At 45.1% G+C, this 21,393-nt stretch overlaps 1 protein-coding gene across 6 annotated transcripts in view; it reads right to left on the bottom strand.

The window, feature by feature from the left end:
• RNF111 (ring finger protein 111) overlaps nucleotides 1-17,714 on the bottom strand; it is a 67,338-nt gene extending 49,624 nt beyond the window's left edge. For 5 of the 6 annotated variants that reach the window (XM_075575807.1, XM_075575806.1, XM_075575809.1 and 2 more), the window contains exon 1: nucleotides 17,411-17,714. The gene's annotated coding sequence lies outside the window, so the exon portion shown is untranslated. The remainder of the gene's footprint in view (nucleotides 1-17,410) is intronic. The other variant, XM_075575808.1, reaches the window with a different exon arrangement.
• Between the last annotated feature and the right edge of the window lie 3,679 nt (nucleotides 17,715-21,393).

Raw genomic sequence — 21,393 nt, 5'->3', positions numbered from 1 at the left:
CAGATGGTTGATACATGCAGATGATTAATTAGTTCTCAGGAGCTTCTCAAAGATATCCACCTCAAAAATCAGAAGTGATTCACGTGCTCAGTCCTGAACTCTACCAGAGCAATTACACCCCCTGTATAACATACACACGCCAGAAAAATATATATTATTCCCCCCCCCTTTCCACACAAACATCTATATAAAAAGGTGCATGATAGTATTTATATAAACAATCTATAGAAAGCAACATCACTCCACAACAGGGGTGCTTAACTCCAGTCCTCAAGCCCCCACCTCCCCCCCCCAACAGGTCAGGTTTTCAGGATATCCCTGCTTCAGCACAGGTGGCTCATTCAGACCCTGCTTCAGCACAGGTGGCTCAGTCTTCGACAGCCTCTGATTAAGCCATGTGTGCTGAAGCTGGGATATCCAGAAAACCTGACCTGTTGGGGGCGGGGGGAGGGGTGTGAGGACTGCAGTTGACCACCACTGCCTTACAGAATAAAAACCTACCCAGGAGTTCTGTGTCTAGAGCCATACAATGGTGGAGCAGGACCACAGGTCTTCAGATGTCATCTTCTATTTCAAGATAGAGGAACAGCAACAACAACAAAACACCAACAGATACAGGACAGCCAGAAAAGTGTGGACAGATGCAGCCAGCTGTGAACCACTGGTGAGTTGCTAGGCAATGAAACAAACACACTGGAAGGGATTCCATTAATGACATGGTGTAGAGTGTGAAAGGTAGCTGTGGAACCCAATTGAGGCTGAACATAAATAAACCGAATGAAGAGTTACCTCAATTTAGAGGTGAGTTAAAGACCATGTGAACCTAACCATGTAATTATATGTTATGTGGACCATATTATATTATAAAGAACAATGTCAGAAGCCAGCTGCAGAGAGAAAACAAAGACCAATATTATAACAAAGTAACAAAATACAGCAAGCAATTATAGAGAGAAGTAACAAAACATGATGAAAGCTAATAGTGTTCCCACTTATGGAAAAATATGGTCCCAAACTAGAGGAAGTATTGGTTAAATCGCACACAGCTAGTGGTAAATCGCACACAGCTAGTGTGGAAGGGCATGACAGACACTTCACAAGTATCAGAAAGTAAACAAAACCAACATACAAGACAATATCACTAGCTTTATATGGTACTAATGACACACACACACACACGTTCAGAAGAAATATTGGAAAACTCGAAGTAAGAATGTGGCCTTCCGTACCAATCTCAGAAAGACCAACGTGATGTTCAACAGATGTTTCAAGTCTGCAAAAATTGAAATACATGGAGAAGAACTAGTAGTCGAAGACTAGGTCTACCTTGGTCGGCAAAGAACAATGGATGGGAACCTTTTAAATAAAATAAATAGGGGAAGGAAGATGAGATGGTGGAGCGCATTTGGAAAAGACAAGAGAATGTGTCAAGGGAACCTTCCACTGTGTCTCAAGAAGAACATTTTCGACCAGCATTCTGCTCACGTATGGATGTGAAACGTGGACCCTAAATGCAAAGATAATTCAGAATCTTCAGAAAATGCAAAGTAGTACCGAGAGATGCATGCTGGGTATTACCCGAAGAGACAGGAAAATAATGAATGGGTTCGAAACCAAGCAAAAGTCTGTGACATCATCACAAGGATGAAGAAATTAAAATGACAGGGGGCCAGAGATATCGCAAGAAGAAATGACCATCGTTTGACGAAGATGGCACTCGACTGGATTCCAAGAGAGATTATAAAAGACCAAGATGACAAAAAGTAAGACGGGAGGATGAAATAACATGTGTTGAAGCAACATGGAGAGGATTGCAACCTGCAAGATCATTGGAGAGGCCTTCATCCAGCAGTGGAATATGTTGACAATGATGGTGGTATACCCACACTGCAGCAGACAACAATCGTGACAATCACCTTGCCTGGATGCACAAGCAAAGGTGCAATATCAAGCATTTCGTACACAGGCACTCACAGAAACTTGGTGAAAAAGAAGCTATTTATTACATAAGACATCAATGTTTCTCCCTTTTGAAAGGTTCCAAAACATTGATATCTTATTTAATAAATCAGTTAATTTTCATCAGGTTCCTGAGAGTGCCTGTGTACGAACTGGTGTATGGTGTGTACACACACACACACACACACACACACACACACACACACACACACACGTTAAATAAAGGTCAACACCACCCAGGGTGACAGTGAAACTAACTAGGCCCTCAAGAAATTGCTTCTTTATCTTCTATCTTCATAACGGACACCTCACATGTTCTCTCCCCGCCAACGACACAGGAGTTAAGCGTGGGTACCGCCCTTATATAGCATGCTCTTGTAGACTATTGGGCCCTGGATTAGGACCTTGGGTTATTTTTTTGTGTTTTCATTTTCTTATTTCTTTGGCACGTCAAGACTGCATTACCTTCTTTGCAATTTTGACAACTTTTTGGAATTTAGTTTTTTTGTATCAGCCCATTGGATTATGTCATTAGAATAATTTCTGGGGGGCGTCTTGTCTCAAGATCACGGAGGACTTCACTACGGATGGGGAAAGTTGTGTTGTTTTTTCCATCTAACCCCTTGCTTGCCAATAAGGCTACTTAGGCTCTCCATGAAAGGGGCTAGGTAGCCTCACGGGCACACATCCTGCAGGGTGGGTGTGTTTATACATGTTTATTTTTTGTCCGCATTTGATTGATTTCTATGCGTTGCCTATATACTTGTTAGACATGTTTGGCCAGTAGCGATTGTTAGCTAAAGTTAGGTGCATTGGGGTGAGGGTGGGTGCATCAGGTATGGAGGATAGACCCCCTGGGAGGGGAGACATTCCACAGTGGTAAGACATTGCCATAAAGGCTACTAAGTAATTCCAATGCAATGGTTCCCAGCTCCAATTCTCAAGGACCCTTAACAGTGCAGGTTTTAAGACTACCAAAGCATGAGTGCAGGCAAAACGATTGCGAGGATAACCTTAACACCTGGACCGATAGGAGTCCTTGAGGCCTGGAGTTGGGACTGCTATGAGGCATGCAATGGGTAGATACGATGATTGAAGGAATGATGCTTGTCATGACCAAAATGCTTACTAGGGGATTTCGAAGGCAAATCTTTCATTATCGACAGGTATATTATAATAAAATATACACCATGCATCTGGTAGTGAAGACAGATTTAGCAAAAGGCTATTAAAAAAATATAGGCCCTTCTCCCTGCATTTATTTCAAAAAAAAATTTTTTTTGCAATACTGATAGCACCAGTTTGGGTTTTATTATTACTGCTTAAGAGAGACGCGTAGCAGACATCAGACAGGAGTCGCAATAAGTACTAGAGAGCCCCCGTAATCTAGTTGGTGGAAGTACGTAAATCATACATCCCTGCGTCGCAGGCGCCTTGGGCAGCGAAAGGGTTCGTGTTAAGGGTGTTGGTTAGCAGTAAGCAGTTATACGCATGTACATTATTCTAATAGTGCCTTGCTGCAGTCAGAGCCGGAAATAACCCTCCAGTCCTAAAAGAAGCAGGGGGACTTGATTACATGCTGCATGTAAATCTGCCACTAAACGAGGAGACATTGCTTCAAAGCAAAACAAAAACTGCAATGCAGCTGACAGAGCTCACAATGGAGATACATTTTGCACAACACTGTTCCAACCGACCAAAATACCCAATGTGAATCCACGCAGTAAAAATGTATCATAATGCACCTTCCGGCTTCACCAGCTTGCAGACTACCCTTCAGAGAGCGCAATTACCATTATGTGAAAATGAAACCATTCTCTCAGGCTGCGTCCATACTGCCGTTGAGTGCGCTTGGCGCGCCAACTGCAATTAAAATCAATTGAAACGGCCACGCTCGCGCGGCGCCCGCACTTGTGAGCGTGCACGTACACTCTCCCAAGCTTGGGGAGACAAACAAAATTGACTGAAGCGTGCAAAATTATGCAGGACACCCTGTGCACATGCTTGGAGACATCACCTCCCTCAAGCATGAGCGCGCTCAGCAGCAACGTGGACGCAGCCTAAGGCTGCGCTTATAGTGCCGGCCACGCTGACGTCACGCTGCGGTCGCTGGAAAAATCAAACTGAAGTGACTCCCAGCGATCATGACCAAGCCGTCGCGCCGCTCCTACTATAAGGCCTCGGCCATGGTTTTAGCTGGCGGGCGGAGCCGCGCTGAGGGAAAGCGGGTGCTTTCCCTGGCCTTATACAGCGCGCCGTCCGTGGGCATGTCGGGGGCGTGTCGGCGAGCGGGCCAGTGACGTCACGGAGCTGGTTCGCCCTCATTGGGCGAACCGCTCACGTGACCGGCGCTGCGCTCCGGCAAGCAGGAAAATTAAAAAATTTCCTAAGACCTACGCTTCCGCGCGCTTGCGGAAACGTAGGCGAGCCCTTACTAAAGCCGCTCTCATTGCGGCTGTAGGGGCTCAGTGCCAAGCGGAAGCGCGCCTCTGCCCGCAAGCACTATCCATGGACGCGGTTTAAGCGCACGCGACGGCGTCAACACATTTGTTTTGACGCGACGTCGCCGGCACTATAAGCGCTGTCTTAGCTTTTGATCTACAATATCTCACAGGAATTAAAACAAAGATACAGATCTCTGTGGTTAAGAAATCCATGCTGCTCATTTTTATTACCAACTTTTTTTTAAAATAAAAATGATTTTATCATCATTTTACACTAGGGGTCACCCCCGGGGCGGAAATGCGTTCCTCCAAGCTACAGAGACGACCCCTTACAAGAATTCTTGTTTGGGAGAAGCAATATGGCGATTGGGGTAGGCCTGTCAGCCAACAGAAAGTGGTGACATCACTGCAGCTTCCGATTGAACGACCCCAGAGCCATCTTTTTTTTTTCAGTTATAATTACTAACGAGATTAAAAAAAAATGATATCATGGGAAATTGGGAAACCTCTTGGTTCATTTTTTTTCCCCTTCAAAAAGGGATAAAAGCACTTTATAAAATAACCCCCGGAATACAGGGGAATTATAATAATGGAAACCAATATAAAAGCACAAGAAAGAAAATTCCTTTCCCAGAGAGCAAACAATCTAAGCCCGCGTCCATAGTATGAGCGACGTCTCACGCACCAGAAACAGTCCGTAAGGGAATGCGCACAGCCATAGCGCGAGCGTGCACGAGAGCGATGGACGATACTTTGCGCGCATTTTTCATTTTGCCGCGTGACGGCCGGGTCACGTGCGTGGTTCAGCCCATGAGGGCGAACCGCTCGTGACATCACGGCCACGCCCTCGCTACGCCCCCCTGTCGCACAATCCTACAGGCCACGGATGGCTTCTAGCACAGGCGAGCGTGATGTCATGCGCTCCGTCCTGTACTATATACACGAGCCCTAAGTGATATGTTGGGAGACTTCTAGAGTCTAGGGCAGGGATTTTCCAACCCGGTTTCCAATGGGGCCTGATCAGAAAAGATTTGGGAGCAGAAGGAACACAAGCTTATTTTAAATTTCATTTACATTAAAAATATATATTTTAAATATATGTTACAAGCATTTATACCATATACATTGACTTAAAATTACAAGTGAGTTTCTGTGTGAAAGCTGCACTGAAAAGCTTAAGCAACTGGTATTAAATGACCAGGCACAGAAAGTCCACGGGTCACATTAATGATCTCCGCGGGACGGCGCTTGCCTGCGGGACGCTAGTTGTAGGGCGACAGAGCAGGGGGAGGAGTTAGTGCTGTGGATGGCAGCACACACTGGTATACCTACAGAAGAAATAAAGACTTCCACATAAGCATGTCTTGTGCATTGGTGTCAGTTAGGGCGGCTATTGGGTAGTAATAAGTCATTCATAGTAGAAATTAGTATTTTGATCCACAGGCCACACTGAAATTCAAAGCTATTCTCCCTATGTTTAAGCAACTCTAGCTATTAGTGTGTACACACACACACACACACACACACACACACACACACACACACACACACACACCTTATCAAGGTCCCCATGTTTGGCACCTCTGAACTCCACTCACTTACTACCTCTGCTGTCAAGAGCCCTATTCTGTAAGGCAACCAAAAAAAAACAAGCCCAGCAAGAGATTTTGCCTCGTCCCTTTGTGCATAGCACGCAAGATCTGGCCTACCTTTGCCATCAGGGTGAACGGCATCTCTGTTGATCCCGGTGCTCAAAACTCCCATCATTGGCTTAAAAATAAACCTATTTACAAGAACATTGTGCATATACAAATGGGTGGTCATATTTAAACCGCCAATTTGAAGGATGTCATGCTTCCAGTCTCACAAATATCCCTTCAAAAATAAGCATGCTACCGTATAAAGTAATACAGATTGTGAGGGTATGGGGTATAGATAGATATCACATCATCTTCAGCCCTTGTTATTCCACCACACACACACACGTGTATTGTATAGTGTGTGTCATGATGAAGTAACTTTATAGTTACGAAACGCGTAGGACGGATGTTCTGCTTGCTGTTGCTCGGAGATCCGTAGTACTGGAAGTCCGTGTCTAACTGCAAAGCTGCACTGCACAGACGCGTTTCCTGCAAGGTTCCTCCAGCACACCTGCTTCATTTGTCTGACAGTAGAGCTCTACCAGTGTCGGTGATTACCAACATACATGCAACGCTACTTTGTACCACACCAACAACTACATAACGTATTGTATTAAAGCAGCAATACTACATCCCCACCTCCCCCCCACCCCCACCCCCACCCCGTTTTCTTATTTTCATATATAAAATCATGTGGCAATGTATAATTCTACATTCTTACCTAAGCTGGCAATCGTTTAAAGCTGCAGTTCAGTCTTTTTTTTTTTTTTTTTTTTTTACATTTATTTTTTTACTTCAATAGTTTCATGTGGGCAATCATCTCTAATTACCTAAAGAACTGTATAGCTGCCGGTCAATTCGTTCTCCATGTATTGATAGGTCGAAATTTGGTGACATATTAAAAGCTGGCATTTGCTTGACTGGCAGTGGAAGCTCATGAATATTCATGAGCACTCCTGCACTGACAAGTGCTAGAGGGAGGGCAGTGCTGACTAAGGGGTGTGCCAGTGCTTGTGACAGGACATGAAGGGGCAGTGCCTTAGCAAATGGCTGTTAAAATAGAATACAAGAAAATTGGTCTTTCAAAGTTGTTGTTTTTAAAACAGAAAATGCTAAAAGTATTTTTTCTTACTACAGAACTGATTTATTAAAAAAAAACAAACATGCAGGATATTGACTGAACTGCAGCTTTAATGCTCATGTAATAAATCTGTCCAAATCCTGATTGTGTGCCTAACATAATGGCCACTTCAGTCAGTAACTCAGCAGCTACAATGTTAGTTTGCTGCACAAACTGCAGGGAAATGTGGCAACAAAGCATCCCAAACAGGAAAGTGTTGCAAATATCTTGCACTGCTGGTGAGGTGGGCTAAAGCCTGCAATAGAAATCAAAGCATGCTTTCAAACTCATTAAAAATGGAAGTTGAATTAAAAAAAATATACATATTTTAAATGTAGTATCTAATAATACAGAACTGATTAATTTAAGATACAAGATTTCACATGTTTTGCTTCTTTAAAACTTATCACACCATGAGAAGAAGTTCTGTCGCACTTCAATAAACAGAAGATACATACACACATATACATACTATACTGTAAAATATATATTTTCAAAAGGATGCAGTACATTGTGCGTATATTATATAAACGACATGATATAATAAGAATATCTTGTCTAGCACTGACAGTGCATGCAGCGCTGTAAATAGACATTTTGCAGCCAAGAGTCCCTGCCCCACAGAGCTTACAATCTATGTTTTTGGTGCCTGAGGCACAGGGAGATAAAGTGACTTGCTTAAGGTCACAAGGAGGCGACACAGGAAATCGAACCAGGTTCCCCTGCTTCAAACGCTGTGTCCAATGATTGTACATATAATATTGTGTGTACACATTCAGACACACAGACACACACGCACGCACGCACTGTGCCGCTTCCTTTCAAAAAGCGTTTAAACTAATTTGCATTTTACAATGGAACAAATTGTTTATCAGCCAATGAGCTTCAAAGCAGCATCTAAAGGGTTAGCCTGGCAAATGAGAGATATAGACTATCACTTGTGAGCACATTCACATGTCTAAGGCTAAGGCCCCACTCCCAGAGTCAGCGCGCCCGCACTGCAGACTGGCGGGGCGCTGACAGACACAGACCGCGATATGCGGTCTGTAGGAAACTTTTTTAGGAGCGGGGGGCGTGACCAAAACGGGCGGGGCGTCATGATGTGGGGGGCGGGGCCATTACACACAGGCACACATGGAAACCCCTCTGCCGTGGTGCTTCTCTGTCTTTCCCCCCCCCCCCCCCCAACCACCAAATATGCTGCTGCTGCTGCCTCTCCTCCCCGGGAAGAAGATGAACTCAGCAGGAGCTGGCCGCAACCTTTCCAGTGAAACCGGCACCGGAGGGAGGGGAGGCGGGGAGTGTTCAAAATGTGGCAGGGGGGCGGGGCCATGACAGGGGCAGGCCAAAACACAAGCTATTTGCAACACCCAGCAAAAGCAGCAGATATATATATTTATTTATTTTCCTGACACCGCTTCCGGCAGTGACCATAGCCCTCACACTCTTGGAGCCCCGTAGCAGGGTCAGCCTGCGAAACGGGCACAAGAGCGGAGGGGGGGCACTTCACGGCTGCAGACACACACAGACTTCCCTCCAGCTCCCCTCCTCATTGGCTCACTGCGAGACCACGTGACGCGTCGCCGCACGGGAACACAATTCTCTTGTATCCCCTGCTGGCTGACGCGTCACAGTACGTAGTCAGTTGGCAGTGAGGAGGGACTGGGACCGGATCGTGAGGCTACAAGGCAATGGCGAGTAGCGCTCACGCGGCCGCCCGCACCGCCGGGCGCAGCAGGTCCCAGCCCTGAGAGGTCTGCAGCCCTGCCTTTCAACCATTATCACCTAGCATACAGTGATTACACTGAAGCAAGGGATTCTGGGAAATAACAAGACCAAACAATGTGTCACCTTTTGCCTGAAATCCATTTACATGAAACCCATATAAGCAAATGTTCTGCTGTTCACACAGATTGAGCACAGCATGGGATTAGATGCAAAGTCAGTCAAACCACTCACAGACATGTTTCAACCTTAATGGGTCTCATCAGTGTGAGGTCGGTGCTCATAAGTGATATTGTTTATTGGCTATATGCTAACGGTGGAGGTTTTTTGTCATCTTTTTCACCCACCATAACTTAAAGTGTGTGTGTGTGTGTGTGTGTGTGTGTGTGTGTGTGTGTGTGTGTGTGTGTGTGTGTGTGTGTGTGTGTGTGTGTGTGTGTGTGTGTGTGTGTGTGTGTGTGTGTGTGTGTGTGTGTGTGTGTGTGTGTGTAATATATATATATTTCCCAGAATCCCTTGCTGCAGTGGAAGTGCTGTGTGCTGGGTGATAATGGTGAAAGGCGGGTTGCAGACCTGTCTAAGACATGCAAATAAGCATACAGTAATATTTCCATTTGCTATATGCTTTACTGTGGAGGGTTTTTGTCGCTTTTTTTTACCCACCATAACATACATACACATTATTCTACACATTATTTATATTCAGTAAAAAAACGGAAGCGCACACACACTGCTCTGGCCAGAACACAGCTAAGAGAACTCAAATTAAGCAGCATTTCTAAACTTAGATTCTAAAAGAAAAAAAGATATTTCGGCAGCACAGTAACGTAAGAGGAAATTACTAAGTAGGGCTCAGTGACACACGCCACACCTCGCTATGTATTTTGAGACAGAACCTGCAGAAATGGGATTTGTTTTCCAAGTAGTGAGCAATGTTTAAGTAAGAGTTACTAAACCACAAAGTAGCCATTAGTACAAATCAAAGAGATCATTCTAGTCCTCTCCTCCTCATCACAAATAACATCCTATATTTCATGAACTCCCACCACCTATGCAAGTTAAAAGGTGTGGTTCCGCCTACGGTGTTTTTGTGTTTGTATTTTTCCCCCGTCTAGGTATGAAGGGGGTCTCTAGAGCTGGACCCCATTAATTTCAGCTCCGAGGACACCCTGCTTCCCGAGATCCTTACCTCCGTAGGTGCTGCTGGTAGCACCCGGGCCTGGGTGAAGGATATGGAGGTTTAAATGTCCCACTGCACAGGAAGACACAACATCATCTGTAGCATCTTCCTATTGGTCAGCGTGACACAGGAGGTATAAACCTGTATAAGGAACGGACAGCACCTACGGAGGTTTGTACCTCGGGAAGCAAGTCTCGGGGGCCACAGTTCAGCTAGAGACACCCTGCTTCATACAGTACCTTTTTTTTTTTTTTTTTTTTTTTTTTTAAACCTTTATAAAGTTAACACAAAGGAAGTCAGATACACAATTAATTTTAACAATCTAGGGCTCGGTTAATCAAGGTGTGTGTGGTGTGTGTGGTGTGGTGTGTGGGGGGGGGTGGTGTGTGGGGGGGGGTGGTGTGTGGGGGGGGGTGGTGTGTGGGGGTGGTGGTGTGTGGGGGGGGTGGTGTGTGTGGGGGGTGGTGTGTGTGGGGGGTGGTGTGTGTGGGGTGGTGAGTGTGGGGTGGTGAGTGTGGGGTGGTGTGTGTGGGGTGGTGTGTGTGGGGTGGTGCGTGTGGTGTGTATATGTCAATCACAAATACTTAAAATCTTAATTTATGGCAAAAAAAAAACCAACCCTTTACTGACATATTTCAATGTTTGCTGCTTTGTCATCATTAATAGTTTTTCAGTGATGTGATAAAGCGCTTACTTAGATTGGCTGTGGTTATCTAATTTCTTATATCAAGTAGATTTATGGCATATCAGATTTGAGGGAATATCTGACAGAAGGGAGGTAAAAATGGCACGCACAAAATCATCTAAATCGGGGTCGGCAAATCCAGTCCTCAAGGGCCACAAACAGGTTAGGTTGTCAGGATATCCCTGCTTCAGCACTGGTGGTTCAATCAGTGGCTCATGAGAAGACTGCACCACCTGTGCTGAAGCAGGGATAGCCGGAAAACCTGACTTGTTGGTGGCCCTTGGAGGACTGCTGTTGCCCAGCCCGGATCTTGCTTCTCCTACAGACACGCCCCAAATCCCACTCTGACGCACACTGTGCAAAACTGGAGCAAAGCACCTCGAGAAATTGACACTAAAAAGGGCAGACCAGATGATGTTGCAGCTTCTTATTGGCCCAGGTGATGCTGGAGATTAAAACCTCCATTTTGTTTCCCCTGGAGAGGAGAAATCTGACAGCACATTTAACGGTAAGTATCTCTGGAACCAGCGGATCTCCAGAGCTAAAACTAACACCGTTCAGCTCCGGAGACCCCCTGCTTCTCACCCATGTAAAAATAAAAAAATGGTTCTTTTACAACTAAATAAAAATGATGCTCTAAACAGCAACCCCGAAACGTAACCCTTTGAGCACAAAGCAATGCGTTGCAGGCCCTTCTGACACTCAAGGGGTTATTACTGCATGGAGGCAGAGGTGTCAGTCATTGGCTATAGGCAGCAAAATGAAGTAGGCTCAGATAAGTCATTCTGCTAACACAAGGGATACAAATACGGCCCAGAACAGCGAGCGTTAAAAAGCAATCCCAGCAGCACATGCCAAGAGAGACGCCCACAATATCAGCAGCAAACAACGTGAACTTAACGTGGACCGTTTAGTGCACGGGTGCTGAACTCCAGTCCTCAAGCCCCCCCCCAACAGGTCTGGTTTTCAGGATACCTCGGCTTCAGCACTACATCGAAGACTGAGCCTGATTGAGCCACCTGTGCTGAATCAGGGATATCCTGAAAACTTGACCTGTTGGGGGGAGGGGGGCTTCAGGACTGCAGTAGCACCCCTAGTCTAGCGAGTGCCAATAACCTGGTCTGTAAAACCCTTCCCTACCTTTACAATGGCAGTGCATTGGCCGGCAAAATCTTCATCATCCAAGTTGCTCAACGTCAATGCTCCAAGTCTCCTGACTTTGCAGACCTGGCTGTTAGGTTTACGAGTATGCTGTAGGATTATTCTATTTTTCCATTGTTTGCTCAATCTACACGTTACAGTTTGTGACGGATTTCCCACTGGCGGCTGGAGGCCCCGTTCCTCCTGCATTATACAAGTTATTCCAAGGACACGCAACCAGACACAAAAAATCTATCATTGTAACAAAGTGTCGACGGGTTACTAACCCACCATACAACCAAAGTTATGCCATGTCTGTTGTATTCTTCAACTTATATATACTACTTATTATCAATAACATCAAATCAGAATCACAGAAAAAAGTCTTTATTTTATGGTAACGGACGGACGGACGGACGGACGGACGGACACACGCACGGACTTTACCTGAGTATGTTAGGTTGATCTCAGCTTGATACTCGTTTGGAAAAACAAGAAAATTTGCAATAATAATAATAATAGCATGTTTTTGTATAGCGCTGCAATTATACTTAGCGCTTTACAGAGGCATTTTGCAGGCACAGGTCCCTGCCCCGTGGAGCTTACAATCTATGTCTTGGTGCCTGAGGCACAGGGAGATAAAGTGACTTGCCTAAGGTCACAAAGAGCCGACACCGGGAATTAAACCAGGCTCCCCTGCTTCAAACTCTCAGTGCCAGTCAGTGTCTTTTACTCACTGAGCCACCTCTGACTTACACGTGGTTATAATGAGTTTACATGAAATAGAAAAAACTGTGTTTAAAGCGCTAATGCTTAAAATTATTTAGTTAACTTATTACTAAAAGTGATCACAAAAAAACCTTAAATATGAAAAGGCTAGGCTGCCTGGTAACTAGGATCGATACAGATAACCAGTGTTCGACAAACCTATACATTTGCTCGCCCCGGGCAAGTGGATTTAACCCCGGGCGAGTAAATATCGGCCCAAGCAGCACACGTTTGGTACTAGGTGGCGAGTAGATTTTTTTTGTGTGGCGAGTAGATTTTTTGGTGATTTGTCAACCACTGCAGATAACTAACAAAATACACAAAACAACATACCAGCCCCTAGATCAGGCCTGCACAACTCAAGTCCTGGAGGGCCGCAAACAGGCCAGGTTTTCATGATATCCCTACTTCAGCACAGCTGGCTCAATTAGTGGCTTAATATGACTGAGCCACTAATTGAGCCAGCTGTGCTGAAGTAGGGATATACTGAAAACTGGCCTGTTTGCGGCCCTTGAGGCCTGGAGTTGTGCAGGCCTGGCCTAGATGAATACAACCCTAAGGTGATCACTGACCAAATGGACTAAGGACTTTATTACCATTTGGTCAGTGATCACCTTAGGAATGTATGGGTTGTATTCATCTAGGCGCCGGTATATAGCGTTATGAGTTTACATGTATCTACTTGATCCTATGGGATATTTAACCAATCAGTCCTGAAAGACATAGGCGGACAAATCTGTACAGAGATGGCAGCCACTCCAAGATCGAAAGTATTTTGCGTTTGAATATCTCGGTTGGAAGCTCAGCGCAGGTTCAGGTTTATTTTAATTAGATATAATTAGCTTTTAAAATAATGGTCAAAGATTGATGTTGATAGCAGGGAAACTTTATCTACAGAACCAGGGTAACGTTGCGATCTTGTTTACAAAAGTACGTCTCCTTTACGAAACAAATTGATTTATAGAAGGCTCTTTACTTTTTTCTATTGTATAGAATACCGATTGTACAGGCCGTCCCCGTTTTACGTTGAATGGCTTATCCGACGCTATGCAATGCATACCTATGGGCATTTTTATAACGCCAAAATGGCTTATCAGAAGCTTTGCAAAGTTGCAACAATTGGCCAATCAGAAGCCTGCAGGTCAGAGAAATAATCCAGATGAGTCTGTGTGAAGGTTTAGTGGTGTATTTAGGCCCTTAACCACGTCTGATAAAAGCAAAAATCTAAGTGATGTTCAATAAATAGAATCTTTACATCATAATTTATGTCTGTGCTGCATATCTTATTGCCTGCGTAAAATATTTGGTGTATTTTAGTGTTAGAAATGCCTTCAGGAACAGAACCTTCCATTTAAACAGTGTTCCTGTGGGAAAATGTGTTTCGCTTTCCAACGCTTCGCTATGTGATGCCATTTTGAGTAACGCATTGTGTCGGATAACCGAGGACTGCCTGTATACATCTTTTAAAGCAGCAGAGTATGGTGGCCTCCATTGTCTTCTGCATTGTACTTAGTGAGATCTATCTTTGCCCTTTCCAATACGGTTTGTTTATATATATATATATTTTTTTTTTAAAGGTGTAATTCAGTGTATTTCAACGGGGGTTTCTAGGAAAGCTTGTGTTCCGCGCGCACCACTAAAGAGTTCCCTGCAATTTTCACGTTATTTGAAAATTGTACCAAATACAGAAGAATTTACAATGCATCTGATCTCAGGCACACTAATAGAGAGGGTTGGGGTTCATAACAATGCATCTTATCACAGGTTGGGGTTCGGCAGAATTTCACACTATAATTATAGGGTTACTTAGCAAAAAAACAACAACAAAAAAACAAGGTTGATAACCACCGATCTAAATGTTTAAAATTAAATGTCCGGAAGTTTCAAACGATGCTCTCCTAGTGCAATCTAAAGGTTACTATTGTAACCTCAGAAGCTAGAGATTAAGAAATCATGCAAACCAAAAATGAGCAGGCTATGGCTCATTGGGAAAAATACTAACATTATAGGAGTTAAACTCATGTAAGCTTCTGGCGGGTAAGTGCTGCTTTAAAATAGGATCCCAGTTCCATGACTCCACTGTTTAACAGGTTTATATATTTCTAAGTGACACTACTTTTTGTAAGACATCTCAACCCACTTACCACATGTAGCAGATCTTAGGATGCAGCATAAACACATCCCCTTAAGGCCTCATCCAGGGTGGCGCTGAGCGGGTGGGCGCGCTCGCCACGATGAGACAATGTGTGTGGCCAGCGTGAGCGGGCGGGCACGCCTGCTTGGCGCTTAGCTGCTTGCCGAGCATGCAAATTTGAATTTGCTGCTCGCAAGCACGTCACGTGAACGGTTCGCTCAATGAGGGCGAACCAGCTACGTGATATCGTGGCCGCGCACCTAGCCGGCCGCTAATCGCCCGGCCGAGCAGGGCGCAGCACACCCGTTCCCTACCTGACCAAGGCCTAAAGCAGCTCCTAGAAAATCGAAGCCATTGCTTAACCCCATTCAAAGCACTGAACATATGGGGTAAATTGAATTTAAGTTAAAACATCATTAGCTGAGTTACACCACGGCACATAATACACATAATAGAGCAGATGGAAAAATAAGATGATGCTACAACATTGAATGGGAATACTGCTTGAGGTTGAAAAATCACTGGCAGTTATTGAAGTAAAATTAGATATTACATAATGAACTCGGCAAGTACAGAGACCTAAAATGCAATTTGTACAATTTTCAGCACTCAAATCAGTAAGATTCACTGTTACCAACAGTGGGGGAAGTGAAGCAAACTCCTAATCCTATAATACTGGGCTCCTCCAAGCAGAGAAGTATGGAGGTTGGTAAAAAAAGGGAGGATTGGGAAACCCGAGGAAATATAAAAAGTTAATTTACTGATGGAGAATCAAGCCTACATTTTCAGCACCAGCCAGTACCCTTATCAGGGTTTGAATGAACAGGGTATGAAACTTTGGCTTGATTATGCAACATTAAAGTGACCTCTTATATTTCCAAACGTGTCCAACATGACTTTTTGTGCCATTATATGTGCTTACTAGAAGGTCAGGATTTAATTGGCACCTTTTATAATTAATTAAAAAATAATAATGTTTTGCAATTGATTTTTAGTCAAGTCTGAAATTGTTGTCTTCTGCTATTGAATAAAAACAGATATACATTTTATTACAATCTGAAGCATCTATAGATTTATCAAATGCAACAAACCATTTCTTTAGATGTGGACAAAATTAATATATTAAAGATCCAACTAACAGGGCCACTTTATTTTGTTAGCATGTTTTAAGATTTCTCATTCAAGACTTGGATTGTAAATGCTTCGGGACAGGGACTCATTTTCCTATTGTTACTTTTATGTTTTAAGTACATATTCCCATTATGTGTTTTATTACTAGATCACGTGTATTACTGTACTGCCGTGAAGCTCTGTGTACATGGATGGTACTATATAAAGATACACATACTGTACAAGACAGAACCACACAAGATAATAAACCACACAAGATAATAATCCACACCACTAGATACAGATATGAGGGTCCCTCATATACAAAGTGTGTGACCATCAGTTAATCCTATTTATTATTAAATTGAAAAAAATTATATTTTATATTCATCATAAGAAAACTATGAAAATGGCCTGATGTATTGTTATCCTGTATTACAGTATACTTATAATTAGTACTGTTAACCTTATTTACTAATAAAGCATGTAAGCTTAATAGTAATCTGATATTAAAACATCAGAAAGCCCTAAAGATTCCCTGATTTGTTATTCTGTTTTACAAACAATAGATATGTATATTTATGACCATTTACTAATCCTCTTTAAAGGATTAGGGTAACATCGCAATTTTAAAATGTATACCTATTAATGAGGGAAGATTTCCCTTGATATCCCTACTAATCATTACATATTGAATATTGGTCACTTGCACAAACCCATATCAGAATGCCTAATGTATCATGTACCCTCACTGAAAGTAACAGCCCCACCATGAAGCCACAGAAGCTTATGGGGAGGACCCTGTTTTGATCAACTGCTTTGTGATTATTGATCAATTAGCCCCTTCGTTAATAGGTGATCAGCCAAAATCCCCAGCAACTAAGGGGCTAAAATGATAAGGGGCTAAGATGATAAGGGGATAAGGGGGCGGGGGGCTAAAATGATAAGGGGGCGGGGGGCTAAAATGATAAGGGGGCGGGGGGCTAAAATGATAAGGGGGCGGGGGGCTAAAATGATAAGGGGGCAGTGGGCTAATATGATAAGGGGGCAGGGGGCTAAAATGATAAGGGGACAGGGGGCTAAAATGATAAGGGGACAGGGGGCTAAAATGATAAGGGGACAGGGGGCTAAAATGATAAGGGGACAGGGGGCTAAAATGATAAGGGGACAGGGGGCTAAAATGATAAGGGGACAGGGGGCTAAAATGATAAGGGGACAGGGGGCTAAAATGATAAGGGGACAGGGGGCTAAAATGATAAGGGGCAGGGGGCTAAAATGATAAGGGGGCAGGGGGGCTAAAATGATAAGGGGGCAGGGGGGCTAAAATGATAAGGGGCTAACATGACAAGGGGCTAAGATGATAAGGGGCTAAGATGATAAGGGGCTAAGATGATAAGGGGCTAAGATGATAAGGGTCAACCCCCAACCCCCGGATTGACCCCCGGTTCATACATTTGCCCCGATCCCTGTTGAGATCGGTGTGCCCGTTTTGCTCAGCCCCTTACCGATCACGATGACTCCCTAGCGAGCATCCTCCCCCTCACGAGCCGATCTCGCAGCTTCTTTCCCGGTGTAAGGGAAGCGGGGGGGGGTCGTGGTGTCGGTGGCCTCTCCTCGAAGTCACTAGGCCCTGCCCCCTTACCGTAGTATTATACCGAGCACACAGGGGGGGAAGGGTCCGCCGAGGCTTTAATCCCCCCAGCCCTCCTCCCCTTCTTCTCTGACGCCCCGTCCCAGCCCGAGCTGCGAATCCACCTCGGCCAAGAACAACTACACCTCTTCTCTCTCTCTCGCGACAGTTTTGCGACACGGCTGGAAGGTGGGTGGGGGAGGAGAGGTCGGAAAGCGAGGCCGCGACAGCCACAGGGAAAACAGCATGTCACGTGACGGGCGCTGACGACGCGGCGGCCATTGTTGTTTTGGGCACCGTGGCCCTATGTATCGGTATCTGTGCTGTAGGTGCGTGTGATGGACCTGGTTAGCATGGAAAGTTACAATTAAACGCAATTTATAAACAAACATATATATATATATATTTCATAAATAATATTAATTTAAAACCAGAGACAGAACACGAAACACAGACAGAGCTCAGTGCACATCCAGTGAAACTTATACACTGTACATTGCATAAATATATATGTATAGATATCTATTAAATAAAATGGTCTTTTAGTTTAACATTTTGGCCAAAGTGTTGTAAGCCCTTGAGCCACTACACGGCAGACCACATCTCAATGGTACCTAACACTAATATAAATTCTTAATAACCTGTGCATTACCAGTGTAGCCCCGGTCTTATTTTGTACTCACTGACCCCCCTCCGCGAGTGCCGAGCGGATGCGGGTGCCGCCGGAGGCAGAGACGGACCCGCCGGCACTTCGCGAGGGTGGGGGCCAGTGCAGGGAGTGCTCGGCGTCCCTGGAGCTCCGGCGGCGTACCCGGCTAGCGGGGGCTGCCATGACACGTTGCGTGAGCGTGCGCGGGATCGCACATGCGCAGATAGGGGCAGGGAGTTAAAGAAGCCCTTAGGAGATCGCGCGAGAGCAGGGTAAGCCAGAGAAAGGTTGCGGCGGCCATTAGGCGTTCGCGCATGCGCAGGGCAAGTGCGCACGCGGCCCCAATGCTATAGCAGCCTCCTGGGAACTACAACTCCCAGGAGGCATAGCGAGGGAGACACCAGGTGTCTCATAGTGGCCAATGAGAGCCAAGGATTCTCAGCCCAGGAGATTGATACATTTCGCGGGCTTAGAGCAACGACAGTTGGAGCTGGGAGCAGGAAGGGGACGGAAGGGTGCAGGGAGCAAGTGGCTCCTGCACCAGGTAAGGATCCCCAAGTCCCAGACAGGCCCCAATCCCTGTTAGGGTAGTGGGTAGTACTGAGGGACAGCCCCTAGGTTAGGGACGCTGCCCTTAGGTGTGTGAGGGTGCAGGCTTGTCAGTGTCACGGCTGGTAGTGCTGTGAGCGCTGACAAGTTGGCACAGTGTATGCAGCGTGTGCTGTGTGTTTGCTGCAGGTTGACTGTGCGTGTGCAGTGGGTTGCTGCAGGTTGCCTGTGTGTATGCAGTGTGTTTGCTGCAGGCGTTAGGCTTAGTTAGCCAGAGGGGACCCGGGTGGGCACGGGATAGGTAGTGTGGGTGCAGGGGGTCAGTGACCCACCTGCATAGGATAGGCTACCCCGTAGGCCCTAGGAGTTTCCCCTGAAGCCATCCAAGGTTGCTGTGCTGTAGGGACGGCCTATAGTGCAGCGAGTGTCACGGTAGTTCCCGGAGTTAGATAGGGACTCCATTGAAGCTGTGTACCCGTGCTGGAAGTTGGGCGCTGCCCTTCGTTGCAGTTGCAGAGGCCATCTTGTTGGGGCCTTACCGGACGGTGGATCCTGGATGTCGGGCCGGGACTCGACGGATCCTTTGTGAAGCAGTTGCTGATCCGAGTACTGGAGTGCTCGGCAGGTACTATATCATCAAGTGCACCAACACTGGTCATCAGGCGCTAATCCCGCCTTAGGCTAAACCTTTGTAGGAACACTGTGCTAGTGGTTACAGAACTGAGCTTATACCAATATACTATATATGGACACGGTGTGTGGGGCACGCGGTGAGGGGACGGAGACGTTGCCCTGAAGAGGGGGCAGCCGCTAAAGTTATACCGTTAGAGTATAAGTATATGTGTGTGTTATTGCTACGTTGCATTCTCATTAGTAAAACCCAGTTACAATCATAGAGTGTTGTATGTTTCTTGCCCAGGGGAATCTCACATCACGGGGATCCTGGGTAAGTGGAGGCGCTGCGCTAACGAAATGTGTAAGTGTTACCCCAGGCTAACAGCTAGCGGAGGCTCAGATCTCCTGGAGCCGCAGGTGTTGTACAGCGACCAGTAGTTCCTTTGGGAGGGTTCAGAAAAAGGGCTACACCAGGAAGAATGATTTATAATAAATCTGTCAAAATTAGTTGCATATTTCTAAGTCTGATTGAAGCTCTTATTAACCTGTACATTACCAGGAAAAGCACTCTGTATTAGATTTGTCACAATCAAACTGCAAGCAAGCAAGTTCCTCTGAGAGTGGGAGATGCAATGGAGTGGAGGTTAATAAGAGCTTCAATCAGACTTAGAACTATGCAACTAATTTTGACAGATTTATTATAAATCATTCTTCCTGGTAATGCACAGGTTATTAAGAATTTATATTAGTGTTAGGTACCCTTGAGATGTGGTCTGCCGTGTAGTGGCTCAAGGGCTTACAACACTTTGGCCAAAATGTTAAACTAAAAGACCATTTTAATTAATAGATATCTATACATATATATTTAGGCATTGTACCGTGTATAAGTTTCGCTGGATGTGCACTGAGCTCTGTCTGTGTTTCATGTTCTGTCTCTGGTTTTAAATATATATTGCCATGCTCAGTAGCACTCCTCTGTGACATTTATATGCTTATATATATGTTGTGGTTATTTTGGGGGTTCAATATGAGCTTGTAGGTGACCTGTATGTTTTATAAATAATATTAATAAATATCAGAATACTTCATCTATATGTACCGGTGTTTTATAGGGGCCATTACAGGGTCACCGTAGGGTTGCCAGGTGTCCGGTATTTGGTTACTCTGTCCGGTAAAAAAGGAGGGATAATACCGGACATGTATGTGTACGGGAGGGGGGCATGTATGTGTGTTGGGGGGGGCATGTATGTGTGTTGCGGAGGACATGTATGTGTGTGGGGAGGGACATGCATGTGTGTGGGGGGGGGGGGCATGCATTATGTCTCCAGATTTAGTAACCAATCTGGGATTGAGAAGGGAGAGAGCAGGGCTTCTGCTGCTAGGGGGCTGAGCTTCCTACATCCGGATTGGCTGCTGCTGTGTAGGGGCAGGAGCCTGGGGGGTGGGACCAAAGAGCGGAGGAAAAGCATGGAGCAGAGAGAGGTGAGGCTGTCTCTTGTGTCCTGTATCCTACCTGTATCCTCTGTGTGTATTTGTGTGTGTGTGTTTGTATTTGTACTGTTTTGTGTGTTTCCTAGGCTCTTAGCACAGGCTTGAAGCATTATATTACATACATTATTCTATTGGAGCCTTTAATATACAGGCAGTCCTCGGTTATCCAACGGAATCCATTCTGGAAGTAGCGCTGAATAGTGAAACCGTTGTAAAGTGAGTCCCATGTTAATCAGTGGCGGTGAGCGTTAGATAACGCATTCCGGTGTCAAAAAACGGCCCTTAGGGTTGCATTGTAAAGCGTTGGATATGCCATTCGTTGTAAAGTGAAACGTTGGATAACGAGGACTACCTGTATAGATATTCTCAAAGGATACAGGAGACACAGTTCGTGTGCAGTGCCTGAATAATCAGATTATAAATATGAGTACAAACAAATAAAATAGTAATCACTGCCTTATGTCTCCTGCACTCCCAGTAGACCAAATAAAGTTATGTACTGTATGTAATGCAAGTTCTGCCACCTCCTTTCTTCTTATTACACCATTTTTGGG

The sequence above is a fragment of the Ascaphus truei genome, chromosome 18 (genome assembly GCF_040206685.1).
Source record: "Ascaphus truei isolate aAscTru1 chromosome 18, aAscTru1.hap1, whole genome shotgun sequence".
In the NCBI taxonomy this organism is placed as follows: domain Eukaryota; kingdom Metazoa; phylum Chordata; class Amphibia; order Anura; family Ascaphidae; genus Ascaphus; species Ascaphus truei.
This window is presented reverse-complemented; position numbering and strand designations above follow the sequence as displayed.